Raw genomic sequence first — 25,480 nt, forward strand, 5'->3', positions numbered from 1 at the left:
GGGGGGGGGGGGGGGGGGGGGGAGGGACAGGATCAAAGTAGAGAATAGAATAAGTGGGAGGTGGGATAGAAGGGAGGGAAATATAGTTAGTGTTTTACAATATATCTACTATGTTATTGTTTTGCTTTAGCCACACATGTACAACCTACACTGAACTGCTTATCTTCCCAGTAAGGGTGGCTGACAAGGGAGGAAGGGAATGAATCTGGAATTCAAAGTTTTAAAATCAAATATTCATATATATATATATATAATTAATACTATTTTACATGTAATTGGGAAATAAGATATACAGGCACTGGGGCATAGAGATCCACTGGAAAAGTCAAAAGGGGTATGGGAGAAAATATGGGAGAGAGTAGATTGGAGGAGGGGATATCCTGTGGGACTGTTATTTTGGGGTGGTATGTAGGGGAAAAACGGGGAGAAAATTTGTAACTCAAAATCTGGCAGAAATGAATGATGTAAATCAGAAGTTAATAAAGCATTTGAAAAAAAAAACTGTTGATACCAAACATCCCCCCAGAAGCTTGTGAAACACTCTTCCATAAGCACATACTAAAATACTGTACAAAGTGAGTTTTACCTTAAAGCACATGTTGCAAAAGGATTCCAGAAGTGCCCTCTTAGAGTCCTCAATGTGTTCCCCTATAAATAATGCAGATTTTTATTGAGGGTCCTTATAAAATCCTGAGGTGACCTTTTCTCAGTGTGTCTAGTTTGTTTCTAGGACACAGCTGTGACTGATGAAAAAATCCAAGTCTTATGACTCTCAAAAACTCATAAGATCATCCTGTGGTCAAGGGAAGGAAAGGAAACAGAGGCTCTACTTATCCCCCAACCTCTCAGTGAGTATCTCTCAGGAGCTTATCTTGAAAGAATTCCTCTTCTAAACTGCCAGACACTCAGGCCACAGAATTTGAACTAGTTTATTTTATACAAAATTATAGTATGTGATGAAGTTTCTTTAGTCAATCCAAATGCAATTTTTGTTCAGTGTTCTATCCATACTGTCTAATCATTTTGAAACACCACTTTAACCTAATCCAATGCTCTAGAGCAACTCTTGAGTGATTTATTAGAAGGGTTCTCATCTGGTTAAGGTAGTTTTTTTAAGTGTGATAGTTTGATTGAATGATTCAATGGAGATGTCTAGACCTTGTTTACAAGTTCATCTCTAATTTATTGATTCAATTGAGAAATGTAGGTAACCCCCACTGTTATAAGATAGTTTTGTTGTTTTTTGTTTTTGTTTTCTGGGAGAAGGCTATGGTATCAGGAAAAATACTACCTTCACGTAAGGCAGACTTAAACTGAGTCTTCGTGGAATCTAGAAATGCCAAGAGACAAACACATACCACCCGGAGAAATGTCTGCTCATAGGCTAAGACCATTACTATACATGGAAGCTAGGTGTCAAAATGGATAGAGTGTGGGACTTGAAGTAAGGAACACTCATCTTCCTGAGTTCAAATGTGGCTTCAGACACTTAATAGTTGTGTGAACCTGGGAAAGTCACAGCCCTATTTGCTTCATTTTCCTCATCTGTAAAATGTGCTACAGAAGAAAATGGTAAACCATTCCAGTATCTTTGCCAAGAAAACCCCCAAATGGGGTCACAAAGAGTCCGACACTATGGAAATATCTGAACAACAAGAGAAATTTCCATGTAGGAATATCTTTAGATATGTACTGTGTGCGTATTACTCGTGTTCATGTCTCAGCATCATGCTTTTTTTTTTTTAGTATACAGTGTTACTTTCTTAGTACATCCTCAGTCTGTTTTGTACAAAACTAACTAGGTTTGTGGTTTATGCCTCCAAATCCATTTCCTAAAACTCACATAATCAAAGACCATTGGGGTATCTCCAGTTTTGGAAATATTTCTTCTCCTTCTCTGCTTGCTTAACAGAAAGGTCAGGAAAAAATGTGTCACATATTTTTATGCTGCCATGATATAGCTTTGGCTGTCACACATGGGGGATGGTTTATGTCTGAATTGTTGGTCCTTATAACCAAAGCTAGAGCAGTGGTCATATCCTCATTCTTTTGTGCATTAAATAACAAGAAATGTAAAGAATTACAATGATGTAGAGGTTACAAAATAAGCAGATCTATAGTTTTAAAGCCAGTGAAAGTCAATGTTGATAAAATATTATGTTACAGTCCTCCCTTCCCCCAAATATGACACAGCCCAATTTTGTAAAATACCTAAAACTCTAAATATAAAAATTGAGTGAAAAAGCATTAAGACTTCTCAAAAATAAGTGCCCTTATGGAAAATATTAGTGATTTTAAAGTAGAGGAAAATGTCCTCAAATTCCATATTTCACACAAAAAATGCTTATCAAATGTAGCAAAAGTTTTACCTAAAATTTCAATTCAAACAACTTTTTTTCTCTCTCACAAAAGCTAAGATAAACAGGACCCTAATAAAAGTTGATAGCACAGACTCTGTTCAAGTGAAAACACTTTATAACGTGAGCGAATGCGTTCTTTGCAGTTAATGATTGCTTTTCCAGTTCAGCACAAAACGTTGTTCTGTCTTATGTCTCCTAGCAAAAAAAAAAAAAAAATGCCAGTGTTTATGGGTGGGCTAACCAGAAAGGTCTCTAGAGGTTAAATTTAGACCTTAGATAATGGTAGCAGGATTTAAATTTAATCCTAGATTTTTACTGTTCCTACCATACCACTCTTGTTAGATGCATCTAGTGGATAAGACAGATTTAATTAAGACATACATAGTATATTCCTTTTTCTCCATTGTCACTTTCCCCCATTTTATTCTTCATCAGTAGAACAGAGTTCACATTACAATTTTAGAGTGCAGTTTACAACAAAGAAATCAAAGATGTGCTTGATTCATGTGACTTTCTGGACAATATAAAATATCCTGTACTCTTTCACCTTTAACACTTTTTAACCCAGCAGTTTTCTTTCGAAGTATTTTATATTTATCTTAAAGTTTTCTCTTTTTTTTCCTCTCTCTATACCTCCTTTTTGTTTATACTTTGTTGATAAACAGGGAAAAAATTTAATTAAAAAAAACTCTTGTGAAATTAGGTAATCTTAATCCTTCAAATGACCAAAGGTCCCATCACATCCTAAAAGTTGTGCCTGTCAATCATTTTGACTTTATATCCTGTCCTATCGTCATCGTAGTCCCTTCATACTTTTTTCTCCTTGCTCAAAGACCTATTCTCACAAAGTTGAAGTAGCCAGAAACTTTGTACCTGAAGTTGGCAAGCCCTCTAGTTTCAGAGCAAATAGATATATTGATCACTATGATGGTAAAGGTTAATTATGGATATTCCTGTTTATATAGGACTTGAAATAATTTTAAAATACACTTTCTTTAGTCTCATGGAATTTTTTAAATTAATTTTTCACAGTAATTGAGCTTTTTTTCTCTCCCCCAAGACATTTCAATCATAACTAGGGGGAAAAGAAAAAGAAAACATTGTAACAAATAAGCATAATCTGAACGGATTCTAGGAAGATGGCAGAGTAAGACAGGAAAAACCACGCTCTCCAAAATTCTCCCACAAACATATGTATAAAAATATTGCCTTAAAGGGAATTTTGAGCAGCAGGTACAATTAAAAATCTAAGTAAAGCCATTGCTTTGTAAGAGAAGGACCTCAGGAAAACCCAACATACACTAGCTGAGGGCTAGGAGCTGAGGCCTGACCAGACTGAAATGCAAACACTTCTAGGCAGACTCCTCTGAATTAATAAACAAGTCCTGGGGTCAGTCAGCCTCATCACCTCACAGTGTGGGGGTCTGAGAGTTGAGTAGGGGAAGAATGAAGGAACCTTTACAATTGCTGACACCAGGCCTAATAAGTGTGTTGATCAGACACAGTAACAGCTATGGCACTGGGTGAGAAGGAGTGAGTACACTCCCAGTGAGTGTGGTAACAGAGTGGCAAGGACTCTTCTAATTGTGAGCAGTTACAGAAGCGTAGAATCCCTGGTTTCAGTTTCAGTTCCAGGGCAAAAGGGAGAGCTAAAGTTCATAGACCCAAGAGGGACGTAAGGGAGCTGGAAGCACTAGCCATGGCTCAGGAGTGAAGAGGAGTTACCAAGGTCAGGAGGCCAGAGAGAGCTTAGAAAACAAAAGTACAGAAAATGTGAACCTGAGGTATCATTTCCCACACTAGTGGACTAGAACTTGACTATAATAATGAGGTACTTAAATAATGAGGATGATAACAAGAATAACAATGAATAAGCAAAGGAGAAAGAACCTGACCATAGACAACTACTATGGGAGCAGAGAAGAAGTGGATTCATGCTCAGATAATAGTGAATCTTTAAAAAAAACACTTCTACTTCAAAGAAAAATATCCAATGGTCACAAGCCCAAAATGAGCTCTTAGAAGAGCTTAAAAAGGACTTTAAAGATCAAATGAGAGAGGTCCAGGAAAAATTAGGGAAAAAATAAGAACAATCAAAGGAAATCAAGAAAACTATGAAAAAGAGTCAACTAATGACAAAAAGAGATCCATGATCTTGAGAAAGAAAATTATTCCTTAAAGACTAAAATTGGGCAAGGAGAAGCCAATAATGTTATAAGACACTGTAATGCCAAGCAAAGGCAACTTCCCAAGGTTCAAAATACCAGCATAGGTGCTCTCCATTTTATTCAGTGACAAATTAAGAACAGAGAGAATCAAAATATAGCATAATTCAAAATACAGCATTTACCAAGTGTAATTCAATCAAGTATTACCCCACCCCTGGACATTACATTCATTTAATCAATCACAAAGTCCCTCTTCTACATACTTCTCCACCCCTAGGCTGTACATTCATTTAGTCCATCACAAAGCCCCTCTTCTCAAATGGAGATTAGTTTCCAATCATAAGTAAAGTACATCCATTTGTTCAATCACAGAGCACAAAAAGGTCAAAAGTTCCCCACCCCTGGATCACAATTGAATCTACCCCAGAATTACAACAAGTTTAAGCACAGCATTTAATACCCAAAGAGAGGTCTTTTCTTCATCTTGACCCCAGGCAAGTTCTCAGCAATCTTTGTTCCTGGGGAGACAAAGCTTAGCAAGGGCACAAGATACATTGCCAGTGTCTTCATTAATTTATTCTCTGTCTGCAGAACAGTCCTAGGACCCCTGAAAACATTAGCAAAGCCCTCTTCCAGGATTTCTGTAATCATACAACAAGAAAAGCCTTCTTCAGGGCTTCTGGACCAACAGCAAGGTTCCAAAACCTCTGCAACAACAGCACTGTCCTTCACCAATGGACAGAATTCACTCTCTGTCTGCAGAACAGTCTCAGGAGCTCTGAGCCAACAGCAAGGTTCCAAGACCTCTGCAACAACAGGACTGTCTTTCACCAGTGGACAAATCTGGCAAAACAACATTAAAACAAAGTACCAGCATAACAGCCATGCCTCCTCAGTCCTTGGCAGCTCTGGGTGGCAGCTCTCAAAAGTCCTGGGCAATTCAAAGTGGCCCTCAGCAATCCTCTCCATCTCTCTCTGCCTCCAAGATGCTGCTTCCAAAAAGTTCTTCTGCCTCTCTCTTTGCTTGTGTCTCTCTAAATTTACGTCACCAGCTCCTCCCAGTTCAGCCATCTCTTTTCACATCAACAAGTCCATCCCACAAGTGGGATTCACAAGCTCTGGGTTTTAACACAATCAAACCAAAAACCAAGCCAATACAGGGGGATCTTTACATTCCATTACTATTACAGGCACCAAAAAAAAAAAATAATACAAGAATGAAAAAATAGAAGAGAATGTGAAACATCTCATTAGAAAAAAAAACTGATATGGAGACTACATAAGAGGAGAGACACTATGAAAGCTGATGATATGATACACGAAAGGTATGATTTTCTTTAAAGTCTAGATATGATATTATAAGAAATCATTAAGGAAAAGGGGCCCTGAGGAGCAGTATTGTGTTCAGTCACAAGGGATCAAGGACCCTGAAGAACAGTGTCACTCCTAGTCCCCAAAAGTCAAAGACCCTGAGAACTATTGATTGCAATCCCAAAAGACCAGGGCCCCTTCCTGGGCAAGGGGACTAGAACATAGACCAGGAAAATTGTCCACACTTCTCTCCAGATCACATCACCTAGGAAGCACCAAAAAACATCCAAACTCCCAGACCTTGCTCTGAGAACAGCAGTGTAAAAACATGGGAAGCTTGGGACAGTGTCCTTCACCCTCCAATGATGGGAAGAGAGTCCAATTTTAACAAAAGTTTCAAAACCAAGAAATATGGTAGAAAAAAATGAACTACCAAAAAAAAAGAACCTACCAAAAAAACTAGTGTGATGACAAGAAAAATCAAAACACAATTTCAGAAGACAATGAAGTCAAAACAGGTACTAGCAAAGCTTTAAAGAAAAATATGAACTGGACAAAAGCTCAACAAAAATTTCTGAAGAGCTAAAAAATTATTTTCAGAATTGAGTAAGAGTGGTAAAGGAAAAAAATTAAATAAAGAAATAAAAATAAAGGAAGAAAATTATGAAAAGAAAAATAACCACTCTGTAAAAAAAAAAAAAGGCATGAAAAAATACTGAAGAAAATAACACCTTAAAAAACAGAACTGGTTAAATGGGAAAAGAGGTACAGAACTTCATTGATGGAAATAATTCCATGAAAAGTAGAATTAGTCAAATGGAAAAAGTGGTAAAAAAAAAAGTTCAGCAAAGAAGTTAATTTGTTAAAAATTGGAATTGGGCAAGTAGAAGTTAATGTTTCCATAAGATATCAAGGAATAGTAAAACAAGGTAGAAGAGAATGAAAAAAATAGATTGTGTTAAATATCTCATCAGAAAAATTAATAACCTGGAAAAAAGATTTAGGAGAGATAATATAAGAACTATGGAAGTGCCTGAAAGGCATAATCAAAGAAAGAGCTTAGACATCAAAATTCAAAAAATTATCAAGGAAAATTGTGCAAAATCAGAGGGTAAAATGGGAAGTAAAAGAATCCATCAATCACCACATGAAAGAGATCCTAAAATGGAAACCCCCCAGGAATATTATAGCCAGATTACAGAGTTCCAAGTTAAAAGAGAAAATATTTCAATCAACAAAAAGAAGTCATTCAAATATCATGGAGCCACAGTCATGATGATAAAATATTTACCAGCTACTATTTTAAAGGAACAGAGGACATGGAAGCAAGAATATCTAAACCAGCAAAACTGATTATAATCCTTCAAGGGAAACAATGCATACATAATGAAATAGAGGGCTTTCAAACATTCCTGATGAAAAGATCAGAGCTGAATAGAAATTTTCACTTTCAAATATAAGATTCAACCATAAAAAGGGAAATAATGAAAGTAAAATCAAAAGGGTATCAATATGGTTAAAATGCTTACATTTCTATATTGGAAGATGATAAATGCAATTTCTAAGGTCATTTTTATTATGGGAATTAGAAGGATTCTACATACACAGAGGATAAGGGATTGAATTTAATATGTTGGGAAGTTGTTTAAAAATGGAAAAGAATGAAGAATGACCTAGGAAAAGAGGCAAGGGAAAGGAAGAATGGGAAAAATAATTTCACATAAAAAAGGCACACAAAGAAAGGATTTTACAGTGCAAGGGAAATTGGGAGAGGGGGAATTTCAACCTTACTCACATTTAAATTGGTTCAAAGATGGGGCAGCTAGGTGGGACAGTGAATAGAACACCAGCCCTAGGGTCAGGAGGACCTGAGTTCAAATCCAGCCTCAGAGACTTAACACTTACTAGCTATGTGACCTTGGGCAAGTCACTTAATCCCAATTGCCCTGCATTCCCCACTCCAAAAAGCTAAAAACATACAATAAAATAAATTGGTTCAAAGAGGTTCAATAAACACAAACACACACACACACACACACACATACACACACACACGGGGAATTAGGAAGGGAAAGGAATAATAAAAGGCAGGGCAGGTATAGGAAAGCAGTGGTCAGAAGCAAAACAGACTTTAAAGGAGGAACAAGATAGAGACAAACAGAGAGCAATAACCAGAAGAAAATAGGATGGAGGCAAATGCACATTTTGTAAACATAACTCTGAATGTGAATGGGATGAACTCAATGGAAGAGAATTGTAGAATGGATCAAAACCTGTAATCCAAGAGTATGTTGTTTAAAAGAAACACATTTGAAACAGAGACATACTCAGAATTAAAATAAGGTACTGGAGTGGAATCTATTATATTTCAGGTAAGAAAAACAGGCAGAGAAAGAAAGCATGATCTCAGACAAAGAAAAAGCAAAACTAAGTCCCATAAAAAGAGAGAAGCAGGGAAACTATATCTCACTAAAATGTACCATAGGGACAGTCAGGTGGCACAGTAAGAGCATTGGCCCCAGAGTCGGGAGAGCTGGGATTGAATCCAGGCTCAGATACTTAGCACCCACCCAGAAACACCTGGCCATGTAACCTTGAGCAAGTTACTTAACCCCAAATGCTTTAAAAAAATGTTTTTAATAAATAAAAGGTACCATAGACAGTGAAGTAAAAACAATACTAAACATAAATGGACCAGATGACAAAGCACTCAAATTCTTAAAGGAAAAGTTTAATGTGCTAAAGGAGGAAATAGACAGGAAACTATGCTCCTGGGGGACCTCAACTTTTCACTCTGAGCTAGATAAATCTAATCATAAAATAAAATAAAAGCTAAGGATATGAATAGAATCTTTAAATAGTTAAATATGATAGACATTTGGAGAAAAGATAATGGGAAAATAAAGCAATATACCCTTTCCTCAGATTTACATGGCACCTTCACAAAATTTGACCATGTATTAGGGCATAAAACCTCACAAATGTATATAGAAAGGCAGAAATATTAAATGCAGCCTGTTTAGAATAGAATGCAATTAAAAATATATATTCACTAAAGGGCTGTGGAAATATGTATTTAAAATAAATTGGAGACTAAATAATCTAATCCAAAACAATGGGTGGGGCAAAGAATGAATCACAGAAACAATCAATAATTTCATTAAAGAGAATAACAACTGTAAGACGATATACTAAAATTTTATCAGATCCAGTCAAAAAAGTACTTAGAGGAAATTTTATATCAACAGATGCTTACAGCAATAAAATAGAGAAAGAACAGATCAATGAATTGGGCATGCAACTAAAAGAACTAGAAAAACACAAGCTTTCTAATAATAATAATCTATTTAATAATCATTGTTTAATAATAATCTAGTGTTTGAAATATTAGCTATAGAAACAAGACAAGAAAAGGAAATTGGAGGAATAAAAATAGGCAATGGGAAAAAAAAGTATCCCTCATTGCAGATGGTATGATGGTATATTTAGAGAATCAACTGAAAAACTAGTTGAAACAAGAAACAACTTTAGCAAAATTGTAGGATATAAAATAAATCCACATAAATCATCAGCATTTCTATATAGTACCAAAAAAGCCAGCAGGAACAGATAGAAAGAGAAATTCCATTAAAAATACCTACAGACTATATAAAATACTTGCATGTCTACCTGCTAAGACAAATCCAGGAACTATAAGAATACAATTATAAAACACTTTTTCATACAAATAAATAGTGACCTAAACAACTGGAGAAAGATCAATTGCTAATGGGTAGTTTGAGTCAATATGATAAAAATGACAATTCTACCTAAGTTAATTTACTTATTCAGTGCCATACCAGGAATTATTTTATATTGCTAATGTGCATACATAGATATATAGATATAAAACAAAATTAATCTTCAAGAATGAAACATCAAGAATATCAAGGGAATTGATGAAAAAAAATGTTAATGAAGATAGCCTAGCAGTTCCAGATTTCAAACTACATTACAAAGTGCTAATCATCAAAGTAATCTGCTACTGGCTAAGAAATAGAGGGACAGATTAGTGGAATAAGTCAGGTACACAATACATAGTAGTAAATGATGACAGTAATCTAGTGTTTTATAAACTCAAAGAACTTAGCTTTCCCAGATTAAGAGCTCACCATTTGACAAAATATTGCTGGGGAAACTAGAAAACAGTTTGGAAGAAACTAGGCATAAACCAACATTTCGTATCATATACTAAGATAAGTTGAAAATGGATAAATGATTTAGACATAAATGGTGACATCATAAATAAATTGTGATAGCACAGAAAAATTTACATGTCACATTTAAGGATAAGGAAAGAGTTTATGACCAAACAAGAGGTAGAGGGAATCACAGGAAGCAAAATGGATAATTTTTATTACATGAAATTTAAAAACTTTAATACAAACGAAACTAATGTAACCAAAATTAAAAGGAAACCAGGAAATTGGGGAAAACATTTTACAGCAAGTTGCTATGATGAAGGTGACACTTCTCCAACATACAGGAAACTGAGCTAAATTTATAAAAATAAGAACTATTCCCCAATTGATAAACTATCAAAGGATATGAGCAGGTAGTATTCAGAAGAAATCAAAGTTATCAGTTCTTCTTCCATTTAAATCCATCCTCCACTTAGCTGTAAAAGGGAGTTTCTTGAAGTACAAATCTGGCCATATTTCCCCCATCCACCCCCCACACAGAATGTCCAATGGCTTCCTACCACCTCTAAGGAGCAAATATAGACTGCCTGCTTGGAACTTAAGAAACTTATAGAACTTAAATTATAAAATGATTCAAAAGAGCAAGGGTTTTCACTGTCAGAATATTATGGACAAGGGAAGTTGCTTGAATTGGCTATTTCTAGTGTAAACTGCTGGTAAGGATACTGATTCAAAGTGAGATTTCTGAGCCATGTAATCAACAAGATGGAAGATTCAGCATTTCCTCCAATCCCTATTAACTCTGAAAAAAAAAACTCACATAAGGAATTACATACCAGAGTGAAAACAACTACAGTTGGATCCAAAGAAGAAAGCAATTAGTCCAGTAAAGAAATAGTCATAAATTAATACTAGAAAGCACACTTACTCAGCACCTATTCCCCAAGATCTTCCAGGTTCCTGCAGGGCACAGAAATAGCATGATCTTATACAAACCACTTAATCTCATTTATAACATGAGGGGGTTAGGCTTTTTGATGTTCTCTCTAAGGGTTTTTTTTTTCCCAGCTAATACATTCTGAGGCTATAAATATGTTATAGTCAAACATGAAGAGAGTACCCCCAAATCCTGTTATGAATAATATAAAGTTTCAAATAACCTGCTTGTAACTCATGACCACCATACAACTTCATTCATTATCAATTCCATTTTAAAATATTTCAGAATTGCTGCCATGTCTGTAGTGCTCTCTGGATTTTTCATACCTTACCTTTTAAAGTTTCTTTTAAAATTTTATTACATAGATAAGAAGATCTATCCCCATGTCTACAATCCAACCTTTAAATGATGGATGCTTCCTACTCCTATCATAGAGATTGCTCTATTTTTGCCTTTTTTCTCTTCTCTCTTCTCATCTTCACCATTTGTGACATCCCCACAACTCAGCATTCCAGTGTCTGCCTGTTAGTTACTTGGAATAAACCACAAGGAAAAATTTACCTGTAGATTTTTCTTTCCCATCTAAGGGATCAACAACCCAACAAAAAACTGGTACCTTCTGCATTTGTAACTTTTTCTTCAACTATTCTTTATATGTCTCATATTCTACATTTTCTTTACTTCCTAATAACTGAAGCAGTGACAATTCTTAACGTTTTCCAGCTCAGAAACACTTTTACAAACTTGATACATTGACATTACCTCTCTCTGAAATGGAATTATATTCATAGAAAGGGAAAGAATGAGGTCTTCTGCTATAACTCTATTAGAATATTGCTGTAGTCAGAAACAATGAAATACACAATACTGATAAAATGGAGAGAATTTAAATAGAGTTTGAGTTCAAGTATTTTGGAATTATATGTGTGTAGACACGTATGTGTGTGTTTGTGTCTGTGCCCTAAGAAGACCAGTATTCATATAAGCATGTGTTTTATTCTGAAGGCTGAAAAGAAAGGGCATATTTTTTGGTATATAGCAAAAAAAAATAGACTTTAAAATATACCTAAAGGAGATTTCTTTGTGCATTATGTGAGGAAAACTAGATTAATCTTGGTTTCAGCAGAGAGAAAACCTAGGCAGAATAAAAAAATAACATAAAAATAAAGATACAGGGAAAAAACCCAAATAGCATCATGAGAACATCTCAATTTCTTAAGGGCAAGGCACATACAAAGCTTTTTAGCTATGCAAATAAGAAACAATAAAACAATATAATAAAATTAAGAATTGAGAGAATTACCTTGTTTTGTTTTGATAATACCAAAATATCTCCCCTCAGGTAATCTTTGAATCAATTCTTGGAGCCTCTCCTTAGAAAGGAAGCAAAAGCATAATGTGCTCAGAAAATGGTTCGGATCTTGGTATGAGTCAGAAATCATTCCTATGTTATGATGTCACACCTACTCCATGTTATATAGAGATAAATTTCATAAAGCTTCCCAATTCAAATTATCTTTATTTTTATTGTGTATCAATTATACATGTCTTATTTTCCCCTTAAATTTACTTCTTTAAATTGATTTTATAATATTTAATGCTCCTTGTGTTTACAGATGAAAAAATGTAATCAAAATAATATCAAACTTTCAATTTTTAATCTTTGTTCTCAGAAGTCCAAAATGTTTTGTATAATTGAAGGGCAAGGTGGTGTAGTGACAGGAATGATAGCATTGGAGTCAGGAAAAATGTGAATTTTGGACCTGAATAGCTGTGACCTTGGTTAAGTCACTTAACCTTGCTGACACACAGTTACCTCATTTGAATTCCTGAAAAAGGAATTCACATTTTGTATTAGAATTATCATTTTGTACTAGATTCAAGTTCTCTCATACCAATTAACACATGAGAGAAGAGGGAAGAGGAAATAGTATACTCTTTGCTCTCCACTGCTACTTCCAGAACTTTCCGCTACAACCATCTTTGTGGTTTACTCTACCCAGATATATAACTATATTTAGATCTTGGTGGCATTTATCTACTAACTACTCCTCTCCCTCCATTCTAAAGATGTCCAGTCTCTGAATCTCAGTCTTCCTCTTCCTCCCAAATCCTGTGCTTATATTAGGAAAATCCAACATACAGGCAAATATACAAATACTCTAAGTTATCAATTCCTATTCTTCTCAACTTCCAAGATCTGTGGTTCTGCCCTACCTCAGCCATACACAAAGAGTTTATAGGTTTATACCCTAAAATGTAGTTAAGGACTCTGAAATTCCTCTGACCATACCTTTCTATCATTCCACCTATATCTATATCTTACCTCTAAACTTGTTCTACATCTTCACCTTTACCACGTGTTCTTTGATCTCTCAATATTCACCCATATCACCATTCCCACACTGGCTTTACACTTTGTACCATTTCTACTCTCCAGACTCATGTTAATCAGTTCCACTTTTTTGTTTTCTCAAATCCCTTACCCATTTGCCCTACCACCACTTAAGTCATTCCAAATCTCAATCCTGAATTACTCTTACCTTTTTGATTCATGAATCATGTATTGCTTAATAGTACTGTAGGAAGCCACCTCACTGTGACCACTATAAATTTATACTACCTAATCTCGACTTGGCCTTCCCTCACAGAAGTAAGGTGATCCTTTTGCTCTTCATTAAAAGACTCTCTACCACATTACTATAGTTCTTCCAAAACATTTCTACTTTTTTCAAGCCTTACACATCATATCCTTACCTGTTACCACCTCAGCAGGATTTCACTTCATACTGTGCTGAGAAAAAAAGAGACCATATGGGATAGACTCCCTCTTTTCTCTGATTCTACATTTCAAACTTTTTTTTTAATTAAAAAAAAAAATTTTTAAGCAATTGGGGGTAAGTAGCTTGCTCAAGGTTACACGGCCAGTTATTTCTGGGTGTGGTGCTGAGTATCTGAGCCCGGTATTCGATCTCCAGGTTATCCCGACACTGGAGCCGGTGCTCTTACTTGCTGAGCCACCTGGCCGCCCTCATTTCAAACTTTTTGATATGACCTACCATTCCAGTTTTTTTTACTGCAATCTCTGATATAGAAGTGGAATTTTCCCTCAATAAGGACAACCTATTGATATGTACTCTTGATTGCATCCCTTACTGTCTTTTCCATCACACTGCCCCAGGATTCATTTTAACCTTATTTCTAATCTTTGATCTGTCTCTCTCTCTCTATTAATTCATCTTGGATGGCTACAGAAAGGTCCTTGTTTCTCTTATCACTAACAAAATTTTCATTTGTCCTTGGGATTCTCTCAATCATCATCCTATCCCTCTCTTCTCTTTCACAACAAACTTAGAAAAAACTGCATGCACCCTCTGCTTCCACTTTCTTACTTCTCACTCATCTCTCATTGATTTGAAACCTGGTTACTGTCCTCATCACTCAACTGGCACTATAGTCTCCAAAGATACCAATGATTTCTTACTTGACTTCATCAAAGGCTTTTTTTTTTTAGTGCTCAAACTTCTTGGCCTCTGAAGGAGCAGATCAACCCTCTTTACAATTTCCTCATAGAATAACAAATTTCCAAGAAAGTTCAGCTCAAATGCCAATTTATATGTGGAGCCTACAATAATTTCCCTTCCCTTCCTGAATCATGAGTTAGGCTACTTTTTCTTCCATGAAAGGTGATAAAACCTGATCAGTTTGGGAGGCTAAAGTTTAATTTGCATCCTCCTTAACAAAGCTTCCTGATAATCTCTGACCATATTGATATAATTTACTCTTCACCTAAGAGCATAAAAAGGGTCCACAAATGTGGAATTGGTACTCTTCAGCTTCAGTGAATGTCGCAAGACCACATATGTCACAACACCCTATCCTGCTGACCAGATGAGTTTTCATATGGAAACCAGGGATGGGTGGGATAAGGGGAGATTGTAGACATCTACAAATCCTTGTTATACTATAGTATCCCTGTTGAATATCCTTTCTAGGCTCTAAGTGAATATCATACTATTAACTACTGAGTGAATCAAAAGTATCTCATTTTGTTCCAATACTAAACATGTACTACTAAGAGGGAACCAACCTAAGTCTAGTCAGCCCATCAAATTTGGTGTAGTAAGTAACTGAATGAAATGACATCATGCCTCATATCTTTGCGGAAGTAGAAGAAAGGTAATACAAATACAGAACATAGAGAGCTCAGATGACCAGATAAGCCACCATGGAACCCAATGATCCTTCTGATGGTGTGTGGAGAGTCTTCTCAGTGGAAGAGAACACAAAATAAAGCAGCTCAGAGAGTACTAGAGGATAGATGTTTCATGCCCTAATTGCTGCTATCATACAGAAATTGTACTGCTAGAATAATGGGACTGAAATAAATTTGGAAATAATTACAGACAGAGTTCTCATCTTTTAGAACCATGCAAAGAAGGCTGAGGTGCAGTTATTAGAGCTGGTAATAGCACATATAAAATGAGTTACACTGATGCGAGTAGGAACTGATAGGAATCAGGCAAGAATTCAGGAAGGAAGTATGGTGTCCAGGACAGAAGTTTGATTGCATTTGTTTTTTAAATATCTGATACATAATATAAGAAAATGAGAGTAGAACTGAGGAGACTTGAGAAACCATGACAAGAAAGCCACAAGCTTAACAAACTATTGTTCCATGGACACTGATTTCTTCCACTGAGAAAGCAGAAGGTGGTAGGGAGAGCCTCATTTTTTCCCAATAAAATATAAGGTGAGATTCAGCTGAGAGCATTGGGGAAAGGGGGCACTTGGGAGGTTTCAGGGTAGATGAAAGATTTTTTGGGAAAACAAACACTGCAAGGAGTGGGACAATGAATTGGCTAAAGATATATAAAAAGGATCACCTTGTCACAGTGAGAGCCCAGTTGAGATGATAAATTTGTAATGAATTCAGTCAGTGAACTTTAGTGATTTTCTCCAGCTTTGCTCAGCAGTATGAATTGGGAGAGAAGGTAAGGGATGGTGGTAATAATTCATGGCTTAGAGTAAGCATAGAAAATTTCAATAGGAAAGGGGGGTAAAGGACTCAGAAGAGGACAGTCTTAAGTTGAACTGGTTCACCATAAGGTCAAGGAAGGACAGTGTAGTCAGTGAAAGTTTGAAGGCCTGGGAAAAAACTGAAGAGTAGAGAGACTGAAGGTCACAGTGTGGACAAAGAATAGGGTTAGGGGTTGCAAGGCAGAGAAGAGGTAGAATAATAACAAAATATAATTGGGAAAAGGAATTTCTGAGTTCATGAACATGGGTGATGACATGGTTAAGAATATGCAGCTAATTTAATTAAAAATAAAAAGCAAAAACAAATTATCGATATCAAAACTGAAAAAAAGAGAACAATAAATGGAAAATCCCATTATGGATAGCTAAGAATAAATGAAAGAATAGATAATGGGAAATGAGTAAGTTACAGAACTGGGAGTTTAGGATGTTTGAGGGTATATCAATATGAATGTTGAAGGCCACTAGTATGAGGGCAGGAGAATTGGGAGAGAGAAAGACTTTCAGCCAGACACTCAATTCATTGTTCTGGAGGTTGGCAGACAATAGCTACCAGAATCTTGATTGAGTGATAAATATGCATTTATAGTAGCAGAGGGAGAGCCTGGAAATAGCAATCAGGAAGGAGTATTCCAAGTTCCCCACCAAAAAATAATGTGTCAGGGATTTGAGTGGAAGTATAACCAGTGTTGGAAAGTATAGCCAGAGAAGCTGTGTCATCAGGAGAGAGTCAAATTTCAGTGAATACAAGAAGATAGAAGGAATGAGAAAAAAAGGCTTAAGATGAAAGCTAATTTGTTACCTTTGGAGTAAGCATTCCATAGAACACAATGGAAGAAGTGGGTAGCTTCAGAGTGGAATGCTGGGAGAAGGGCTAAGGAGAGGTGAGAGAGCAGAGAGGGGTGGTCAGGGGAGATGGAAAAGAGGGTTTTGAGCCTGGGACTGAGAATCACTTACATGTGGAGAGTATAATTAGATTGCAATATGTTAATCATTTAGGAATATGTTCAGGTAGGTTATCTTTCTCTCTAGAGGTCTGACATCAACATAGAGTTTTCCCAAGGAATCAGGCAACTGTGTATAATTGAAAACTAGGGACAGGGCAGGAGAAGGTGAGGGTGGAGGAAGACAATTGATGAGATGTAGGAGCCTAAAGAAGATGCCTGAAATGTGATGGAATGTATGCCTAGGGACTCTAGGAAGTTCACTTCCTTCTCAAGTAGGTGCAGACCATGAAACACCTGAGGAGTTGTAACATGCTGAAGAAGGTGTCTAAAGCACCATGAAATAGAGGTATTGTTTTTCAATATTCCATATAATTCCCTTGCAAATCTAACTCTTCTGAGTCACTCCCTGCCCCCAAGATAACTTATGGTATGTTCAATTGGATTGTTTAAATTCTCTGTAAGTCATTCCTTTAAACTGGGTATTTTATATTTCTGTAAATATTTTTTCATTTTATTCAAATTGTCAGTTTTCTTAGAATATAATTGGGCAAGATGGTTTTAATAATATCCTTTCTTTCTTCATTTATTATGAATTCTCCTTTTTCATATTTGATACTGTCATTTTCTCATTTTTAATCAAATTACCTAATGATTTATTTCTTTTTTCTTTAAAAAAAGATTTTTATTCTAAATTTTATTAATCTCTTCTGTTTTTCAGGATTTCTATTTATGTGCTTAACTGAGTTTTAACATTTACTGGTTTTCTAAAGTTTTTATTGGCATGTCCTATCCTTTCATTTGTTCTTTCTCTCTTTTGTTGATGAAAGTATTTGGATATACAAATTTTCCAAGGACTGCCACAGTTGCATATAAAAAATTGGGGGATGTTATTTCATTGTCATTCACTTTAATGAAATAAAATATTAATTCTCTAAATTTTTTGACCCACCAAATTTTTAAGATTAGGATATGTAGTGTCCAGTGAATTATTAATCCTTTATCAACAGTTAAAAATAGAACTTCTGATTTAAGAGAGCCCCCAGTTTAGCTATATCTCATTTCTCTCCAGGCTACAATCAGGACTTCTATTACACCACTGAGCTGGGTACATTTATCATGCACACGTTTTCATTTTATGTATTGTCAGCTTTCCCAACTCCAAGAAAGTCAGCACCTTGAGGACAAGGACTGTCTTTCTACTTTATTTGTATTCCCAGCTCTTAGCACAGTATGTGTCATATAACTATCACTTTCTAAGTGCCACTTGAATAAGTGAGACTTTATTAAATAAAATTTTAGTGTATTAAGGTCAGTAAAGGATTTTTTTAATATTATTGCTCTTCCACATTTGTTTCAAAGATTTTCATATCCTGATACAGTCAATTTATGTAAATGAGCCAAGCTCAGCTTAGAAATACTCTTTCTATTCATATTCAGTAATTGCTAGAGGTCTGTTATATCTTGCTTTGCTAAAACCCTGTTCAGATCATTAATGTCTTGTTTATTTAAGATTTTTATCAATTTTTTTTCTAATTATTAAAGGGATATAATAAGGTTCTTCTATTTTTCCCAATAACTATGTTTAACACAGCCTTCTTTAAGTATTTAGATGTCATTTCATTAAATGCAGATGTTAAGTACTGAAATTCATTGTCTAAGATACTTTACAGCAAAACATAGTTTTTTTTTATCTCTTTTAATTGTCTATTTTTTTGCTTCTTTTTCTGAAATTATGATTGCTATTCCTGATTTTGCTCCAACCTCTTAGTTTAACTGTGCTTTTACATTTCAAATGTGTTTCTCATAAACAACATATTGTTGGATTTTGCTTTTTAATCATCTTCTATCCTCTTTCATTTTATGGGTGAGCTCATGACATTCACATTCACAATTGTGATCATTAATCTTACATTTATATCAACCCAACTATCTTATATTTTTTCCCCTTTTGCCCTGCTCCCTCTTTATCACAGGTTCTTACCTTTTTTTTTTTAGGTCCTCTTTATAATCTTGCCTATGATTTTAGGGTTTGTTTTGTTAAAGAATAATCCTTTCCTGAATATACTCTTCATGTTATTTTTCCTTTTTCCCTCTTTCTGTTTGCTCCTATTTTCTTGTTGAGCTGAATGTACTTCTACATCAAACAATGTTTCTGTAACATTGACCTCTTCAGATTTAAGAGAGGTTCAAATGAACCACTTTCCAATCCCTTTCTCATTCCCTTAGATATTAAGTATTCTTTGAATAGTTGTTGGAGAAGCTAGTGAAGGCTGCTTCATCTCACTTTTCCCTACTGATCTCTAGTAAGATTTTTGCTTTCTTACATGTCTTAGGTCAAATTGTCAGAATATAACTATGGGGGCAGCTAGGTGGCACAGTGAATAGAGCACTGGCCCAGGAGTCAGGAGGATCTGAGTTCAAAGCTAGCCTCAGACACTTAACACAAAAAAACTAACCATGTGACCTTGGGCAAGTCACTTAACCCCAATTGCCCAACTTCCCTCCTCCAAAAAAAGCAAAAAAAAAAAAAAGAATATAACTATGGTGAATCTCTAATTATTTGGAAGTAAGCTAGTTTTCTAGCTGACTTGGTGGTAATCCTGAGTCCTTGGGTAAAGGTGAGAAAGAGGCTTTTTTAGCCACTGTGATAGGCAAATCTTCTAAAGAGATTTCTGAAGTTGCAAGGATTTCGTACCATCCCTCTGATATGGCACCCAGGGAAGAGTCTCTGGGACTTGACTGACTGAAGAGACTAATACTCAAGCTACAACTCTCTTAATGTAGCTTCTTGGTAACCTCTGGTCATACTGATGTGACTTCCTAGTCATCAAAGGGTATAAAAGGCCTATCCACATGTAGGAAATGCCACCTACACTTGGCAATGTCCCCAAAACACACAATTTGCCCCATCTATGCTGTTAACCAGACACATTTTCATATAGAGTTGAAGGATATGCATTATTCAGGCTATATGTTAAAGTAACCTTGTTGAATATCCTTTCTCGAGTATGGCTAAGTAAACTTACTTTTACTAACTACTGATTGACTAGAAGTTTTCTCTTGTTCCCAACCAAACCTAAATGAACAGAGGACCAGCTTAAGTCACACCTTTCCTGATCCTCCCTGTATCTAATGCCTCCCCAATTACTTTATATTTTTATATAAATACTTATAAGATAATTGTTGTTTTGCCTAATTGAATAAATGTTCTTTTACAGTGATAAATGTTTCGCTGTATCCTCAATGTCCAGAATGGTATGTGACACTGAAGGGCACTTAATAAATATTCATTATAGGCTCATTGCTATAGGATACCATCTTCTCCTAGATACTCATTCTTCTTTAGATTTTTGTGACACTGTTCAATTATCATCTCTAGGCATAGGACTCCAAGATTCACATGCAACATGCTACAACAGATAATGTGGTGGATGTGGAGCCAGAGAAGCAGAATTTTATCTCTACACTTTTAACTGTGTGATCATCCCTAAATATATAATTCTATTATTTCTCCCCATTCTCAAACTCAGTGATTTGGTTGTTGTCAGACTTACAGCAGGGGATTCAGCCAATTGCAACTGCAGAAAAATGCAATGATAAAGACAGAAAAGGAGCCAAGACAAAAACTTATGACTAACCAAGTGATTGCGTCAAAACCCAACAATTCTTGCAAAAAGTGAGGTCTGGTTTTAGCCACTATATCTGAGAAAAAGCAGGGCCTGCCTATATCATCCAATTTTATGAAAGGAATTTGAGCTAAGCACAATGTCCCAATTCAAAAACAGGCTATAGACAGGAGTAAATGGAATAAAGCACCAAAACAATAAAATAATAGGAACTGAGAGAAGCTCAAAAGGTAAATCCAGAAGAGATTATTTCTACAGTAATTACAAGTAGAACCTCACAGAAAAGAATGGCCTATTCAAAATGACTATAGAAATACTTAGAAGAAATTAAGAGATTCAAAATACAATGTTAACAAAAATTACATCTAGGGAACAAAGAATGGCAAGAAGAAATAATAGCTTAGAATAATGGTAAAAACAGATACAATGGTGAGAATAGAGCCAAGAAGTCAGAGTATCAGGCACAGATACAGTGACATACTTTATCACAAACTCTGCCAAATAGATCTAGAAAATGTACCAAACCAAATTTCTTAACGGAGAAATCCAGGAAAAAGTCACAGTGAGTCAATTTTCCAGGCTAGGTGAGCATAGAGCAACAGACGTACAGGTTTACAGATACTGGGAATGGTGCCTGGCCAACTACACACCAGCTGGAGGTCTCTAGAATAGGGAGAGACTATGCACCAAGGCCACATCAGGTCACCACAGTCTTAAGAAGGGTATGGGAAACAGGTGCCACTGTTTAGCTAAGTCATGGCCTATTTCTAGGTCACAGGTTTCAGGACAGTCTGAGGAGACCTGTGCCTAGGAATGGTATTCTGGTATAAAAAGCAGTCCCAGAGGTATACCTACAAAAGAACAAGGTAAGAAGACAGCAGCAGCAGGGTGGCTCAGACTTCAGAAGAGAATAAGGTCTCAATTCCAATTTGTAGCCTAATAAATAATACAAATAATAAAGCCTGATCGTTGATCATATATCCTCTAGAGATTAAAAAAACAAAACTGACCATATAGGTTTAAAACATACAAAGGGACAATTTGGACAGTGGATATAGATGAAAATAGAATTTAAAGAAATAAAGCAGTAACAGTTTGAGTAGCAGTCCTGAAACACCTAGGACTAAAATCTACAACTTCCACAGGTGAATCAGTGCATTTTGTGGGAAAAATTACAGAATGGAAGCACACATGAATAGCGAGGTAGAAGACAGAAGAGAATGTGATGTACCTTAATCAAGTCCATGTATGAAAAACTAAAAATGACAATTTATACAGTCTCTCAGGAAAAAAAAAAAAGATGGGCTACAGGAGAATGGGAAAGGGGACAAAATGGAGGCTTTGAAACAAGGGTAAGGAGAAGAAAACTCAACCCATTGGGCAGAGGGTGCCCCTGGAGTGTACTTCAAAGAGTTATATTTCTGCAAATGGAGGGTGGGATCTTATAATAAATGTAATTTGGGGATAATTAGTCCCTAAGAAGAATGCTTTTACTGAGCATGCTGTGACTCCATTGACAATGTCCTGTCTTAGGAGAAAGGAAATTAGAGTTTTTGTGTACAACCAGCAAACAGAAGGCTGTGAGGACAGAAATCCAGAGAGAAAAGAGTATGGCAAATGTGAAGGAGAATACTAACACATACGTCAGGGGTAGAATTGGATCTCACACCTTGGGCTCAGGGTAATTGCTGCTATGTAGCAATTCTTCTCTCCTTATTACCTCCTTCATTAATACACACAGTGGAAAAAAGGGGGGGAGGAGGGGCATAAAGGGACAAGATCTACAAAAGGGATAGCAGTAATTAATAATTGTTGTACGTGGTTTTCCCTATTCCCCAACCTCAGGGAAGTGAGCAGACTGCCAGGTCAGCTCCGCCCTCCCCCACTGGGTCTCCACCCTTTCCCAGTCAGCTCACCTGCATAGAAGTGGATGGGCTTCTGGGTCAGGGAGGTGTGTACTGACCAATCACTGTTTTTGGCCTCTGCAAGTTTCTGCTTAGGTAATGTCTAACTGTTGGCCACTTGGCCTCCCTTTAAAAGCTAAGGTTTTATGTGAGAGCACTGCTGTACAACCTGGGACAGAGGGGTGGTACCTCGTAAGCCACCATGTGGCCCGATCAGTCAACATGGTATATAATAAAGGGTCTGATTCTAAATCATTACTTGGGTCTTGCTGGCGTTTTCAGGGTACAATAATAATTATAACAAGAACAAGAATAGCTAACATTTCTATATTACTTACTCTGTGGCAGGCACTGTGCTAAGCATTTTACGATTATTATTATCTCATTTGATCCACAACAACTCTGAGAGGTAGATTCTGTTATTACCCCCATCTTACACTTGAGGAAACTAAGGTAGGTAAAGAGAACAGCTAGTAAGTTTCTGAGGCTGGCTTTTAACTCAGGCCTTCTTTACTCCAGGTCCAGCCCTCTATCCACTGAACCACAACTTTAATTTATAAGAAACAGGAATTGAGGAGTAATTATATAAACTATTAATTGAAGAATAAAAGTTCAGACTAGATAGGACAATAAAAAATTAATAAAGAACAAAAGGTAGGGGCAGCTAAGTGGTGCCGTGAATAGGGCACTGGCCCTGGAGTCAGTAGGATCTGAGTTCAAATTTGACCTCAGAAACTTAACACTTATTAGCTGCATGACCTAGAGTAATTTAACCCCAATTGCCCTGCTTTCCCCCCTCCAAAAAAAGAAAAAAAAGAACAAAATGTAAAGAAATTCTTTGAGAAGGGTGCAAAAAAAGAAAATAAATAAATGGATAAATAAATGAATGAATGAATGAATGAATAAATAAAAGAAGTTGGAAGGGAGAAAAGAATATTTGACTAACCTTCTGAGAGGGAAAGGAATAGGTAGGGGCAGGGGACTAGAGTTAGAATTAGATAAGTCAAGTAAACAAGCATTTCTTAAGTACCTGAAATGTTCCAGGCACTTTACTAAGAGATGGGTAAACAAGAATCAAAAATACAGTCTCTACCCTTAAGGAATTCACAATCTTAAATACCACCATCTATCAAAAGGCTTTTAGTATTCTATTGATGTAACAATTTATCACAAAATACAGAGCATAATTGTAGGTCTTCATAAAGATGTGCATTTCTTTGTATATGAAGTGTTGCTTATTGCCTCACCCGGTACCCAAGTCAGCTGTCTATTTCACCTAGACATAGTTCCTCATATCTTATAAGCAAATTAATGTTTCAATACTGAAAAGTATAGATGAAATGCTTTTTTTTAAATCATGTAACACAACCTTCAAGAAGAAAAAAAAGGTTTTTTTCAATTCTTAAAAAAAATACTAGCTACATCTTTATAATCTGAAATACAGAAATTAAATCTACTGTACAACAAAACAACTTTCTAATGATTCTATGAATGCAGTGAGTAACCACAAGTTTGTTCATTTGAGTTCTGAAAAACTTATACAAGCTGACCTAAATAAAATACAGTGGCACACCACAATTCAAGACTTTTTCCTTTTCTCAAACTTTGGTAACTAGTAATTGCTGTTGCATTTCACATTGCCTAATTCCCCACATTGCTTCATATCTAAATTTCTCCCTCCGAATGCCAGAAGTATTTCACCATGAATTATCTAGTACTAAAAAAGCCTTTGACATATGAACTTTTCTTCCCCACCTTTTCTCTGATATACAAGAAACAGAGGGAGTGAGGTCAATGTAGGGAGATATTAAAGCACAACATAAAGTACCAAAAATTTTCAGTATACTGCCTTAATTTAAATGAATGTTTTAGTATTTAAAAAGGTCTTTAAAGTATTTTTTTCAATTGATAAGGATTCATTTTCTCTGATACTCAAAGGAAAAAAAAGAAAAACCAAACCTTTTAACAAATACCCATATTACAGCAAAAGAAATAACTACATTGACCATGTCCAAAAAATTGTATGTTTCATTCTGCATCTCAAGCTCATCTTCTCTCTGCCAGGAGGTAGATAGCATGCTTCATCATGGGTCCTCTAAAACTGTATGTGGTCATTGCCTGATCAGAGGTTTTTGTTTTTTGTTTTTTTTTTTATCTTGAGTATTTTACTTTTTTAATTTATTTATTTACTTTTGGTTTACAACATTCAATTTCACAGTCCCTTGAGTTTCAAAATTTCTCCCCTCCATCTCCTTCCCCCTCCCCACCATGGCAGCATGCAATCAAATATAGGACCTGATCAGAGTTCTTAAGACTCTCAAAGATGTTTGTGTTTTTAATGTTGTTATTGAATCAATTGTTCTCCTGGTTTTGCTCACTTCATTCTCTATCAGTTCATGTAAGTCTTCTCAGGTCTTTTTTTTTTTCTGAAACCATCCCCTTTACTATTTTTTACAGTACAATGGTATTCTATCACATTTATGTAGCATAATTTGTTCATGCATTCCTCAATTAATAGGCATTCCTTTATTTTCCAGTTATTTATAACTACAAAAAGAGCTGCTTATGAATATTTTGGTACATATGAATTATTTTCCTCTTTCATCTCTTTGGTTGAATTGGTCTACTAGTGGTATCGTTGGATCAATACATATGCACAGTTTATTGACTTTTTGGCATACTCCTAAATTATTTTCCAGAATGACTAGATTAATTTTTGTCCAATAGGGAATTAGTATGCCTATTTTCATGTATCCTCTCCAAGAACTGTCATTTTCCCTCTTTTGGAATCTTTACTAACCTGGTGTATATGAGGTCAAACTTCAGTTACTTTGATTTACATATCTCTAAGTGTTAGTGACTTGGAATATATTTTTTCATATCACTGTAGACAACATAGGTTTCTTCTTTGAAAACTACTTTATCATATCTTTTGATCATTTATCAATTGAAAATGTCTCTTATTCTTAAAATTTGAATCACTTTCTCATATTTTGTATATAA

General features: G+C 35.7%; 1 protein-coding gene across 4 annotated transcripts in view; it reads right to left on the minus strand.

The window, feature by feature from the left end:
* The window catches only part of ROR2 (receptor tyrosine kinase like orphan receptor 2), a 347,747-nt gene that overhangs the window by 182,137 nt on the left and 140,130 nt on the right, over positions 1 to 25,480 (minus strand). Inside the window, exon 2 of one of the 4 annotated variants that reach the window (XM_069087347.1) lies at positions 12,264 to 12,333. The exons of the other annotated variants lie outside the window; for them this stretch is intronic. The gene's annotated coding sequence lies outside the window, so the exon portion shown is untranslated. The remainder of the gene's footprint in view (positions 1 to 12,263; positions 12,334 to 25,480) is intronic. 4 annotated transcript variants of the gene reach the window in all.

Source organism: Petaurus breviceps, unplaced genomic scaffold (assembly GCF_028583685.1).
Source record: "Petaurus breviceps papuanus isolate PSGF00001 unplaced genomic scaffold, PetGlider_PUasm1.0 118, whole genome shotgun sequence".
Lineage (NCBI taxonomy): Eukaryota > Metazoa > Chordata > Mammalia > Diprotodontia > Petauridae > Petaurus > Petaurus breviceps.